At 46.2% G+C, this 2,500-nt stretch overlaps 1 protein-coding gene across 16 annotated transcripts in view; it reads left to right on the forward strand.

Annotated features, from left to right (window-relative positions):
- The window catches only part of LOC308330151 (protein tyrosine phosphatase type IVA 2-like), an 11,721-nt gene that overhangs the window by 584 nt on the left and 8,637 nt on the right, over positions 1-2,500 (forward strand). For 13 of the 16 annotated variants that reach the window (XR_013965447.1, XR_013965448.1, XR_013965449.1 and 10 more), the window contains exons 2-3: positions 793-939; positions 2,160-2,296. The gene's annotated coding sequence lies outside the window, so the exon portion shown is untranslated. Of the gene's footprint in view, positions 1-792; positions 940-1,319; positions 1,348-1,516; positions 1,535-2,159; positions 2,297-2,500 lie in introns of those variants that run through there. The other 3 variants (XM_080784877.1, XM_080784878.1, XM_080784879.1) reach the window with 3 other exon arrangements.

Consider the following 2,500-nt stretch of genomic DNA (forward strand, 5'->3'; position numbering starts at 1 on the left):
CCAAAACTAAAGAATATTTAAGAATGATTGTGTTTGTTGGATTAGGTTTGGTCCATCCATGCTGTATTAATGGTATCATTAGGAGAGATAACAGGAAAACGTTGATCAAAATAACAATTATTCTACGTTCTCTAATTGTGTTTAGACTTCTGGTAAATTAAAATGAATGCAGATGTTTAACAATAATTTAACTCTTGAGGAGGAGACAGTACAATTAAACCAAATGGTTTCATTTGTGGGGGGAGAGAGAGAGAGAGAGAGAGAGTAGTAGCTAGGGTGATGTACAGTATGTCACATATTTTGCATTATATTTAATTATATCATACAGTATAATGTCATAGTGTTTGTCCTGTATGTGTTCAGTTATGATGACGCATTTCATTTATAATGTTTGTTATGTAATACTCATGACATGATGTGTGAATCTGTGACCATCAACTTATGGCCGCAATTTGGCATCACTAGATTTATTTTTACATTATTATGTTGAATCGAGCGTTGCAACACCAGCCACTGATTGACAGCCCACATACGTCCAATCAGAAAACTGCTGTCTGATTGGCGGCTTTCTCTAAACCAGTGGTTTTAAACCATTTTCATAACAAGGCTTGAATGCAGCCCAGTAAGGTCAAATGTCGCCCCACCCGTCTCCTGGTGCTGCGGCCATCTTGGATCCTAAAACACAGGGCCCTTATTGTGTAGCCTTACTGTAAATTATATACTAGCCATACTAACTGAGTTATAGCTTGGCTACGCGAGGCTAAGCTAACGTCTCCTCTGTCCGCGTTGCAGCCAGTTAGCGTCCAGCTAGCGGGGGAGGAGTCTTTGTTAGCCGACGCCCACCAGGAGAAGCATCATCATCAATGGTGTGTCTACATCGCCGAGCCGTCACATCGACCCGTGTGCGCTCAATGAACGACCAGCCCCGCCCACATCATAGTGAGTATGAGCGACTAGCCCCGCCCACATCATAGTGAGTATGAGCGACTAGCCCCGCCCACATCATAGTGAGTATGAACGACCAGCCCCGCCCACATCATAGTGAGTATGAGCGACTAGCCCCGCCCACATCATAGTGAGTATGAGCGACTAGCCCCGCCCACATCATAGTGAGTATGTGCGACTAGCCCCGCCCACATCATAGTGAGTATGAACGACCAGCCCCGCCCACATCATAGTGAGTATGAGTGACTAGCCCCGCCCACATCATAGTGAGTATGAGCGACTAGCTCCGCCCACATCATAGTGAGTATGAACGACCAGCCCCGCCCACATCATAGTGAGTATGAACGACTAGCCCCGCCCACATCATACTGAGTATGAACGACCAGCCCCGCCCACATCATAGTGAGTATGAGCGACTAGCTCCACCCACATCATAGCTCCACCCACATCATAGCTCCGCCCACATCATAGCTCCGCCCATGTCATAGCTCCGCCCACACCATAGCCCCGCCCACATCTTAGCTCCACCCACATCATAACCATGGCCACATCATAGCTCCGCCCACATCAGAGCCCCGCCCACATCATAGTGAGTATGAGCGACCAGCCCTGCCCACATCATAGCTCCGCCCACATCATAGCCCCGCCCACATCATCACGGGTGTGATTTTCCTCATGTCATGTGAAAGCAGGGAATCATAGCTTCAAATTGACATATTGGTTGTTCAGTTTGACCCACCAGTTCTTAGAGTAATGTCTTGCAGAGAAACAGCGAGTTGAGAAAACAGCTTTAAAAGGTTCACTTCTGTGGACTCTAACATTACACCTACTGTAGCTACATGTTTAATCATTTATTTCATATTTACATGTCTTCTGTGGTCTCTAACATTACACCTAGCTACATGTTTATTCATTTATTTCATATTTACACGTCTTCTGTGGTCTCTAACATTACACCTATAGCAACATGTTTAATCATTTATTTCATATTTACATGTCTTCTGTGGTCTCTAACATTACACCTATAGCAACATGTTTAATCATTTATTTCATATTTACATGAAAGCTCTGACATTTATTTCAGACATGCTCTAGTAGTATGTGAAGAGTCTGCCTGTGATATTAACACATTTTGGATTAAAAAAACAAATAATGTGTGTGTGTGTGTGTGTGTGTGTGTGTGTGTGTGTGTGTGTGTGTGTGTGTGTGTACAGGCTGCACATGTATGGCGTTTGCGAGGCTCGGAGCGGAGTTCTGCCAAGCTCAGCACCTGCTGCTGATCGTCGACAAGTGAACAGCAAGCCACGCCCCCAGAGAGGCCCCCTGCGCACACTGCCATCTGCTGCCACCGGTGGGTACTACCACCGTTGAGACGGCTCTGGGGCGTCTGTGTAGACGCCCCAGAAAATGGGTTCAGTTATAATAATAATAATAATCCTTCGGCTCTGGGGCGTCTGATTGGCCTACCGAACTGAATTGCAGCGGCCAATGAGGCGTCTCACCAGGGAAGCAGCTTCCACGTGCGTCACAGAGCCGACAGTCGGTAGGCCAATCA

Source organism: Protomyctophum bolini, assembly GCF_963924005.1.
Source record: "Protomyctophum bolini genome assembly, chromosome: 15".
NCBI lineage: Eukaryota > Metazoa > Chordata > Actinopteri > Myctophiformes > Myctophidae > Protomyctophum > Protomyctophum bolini.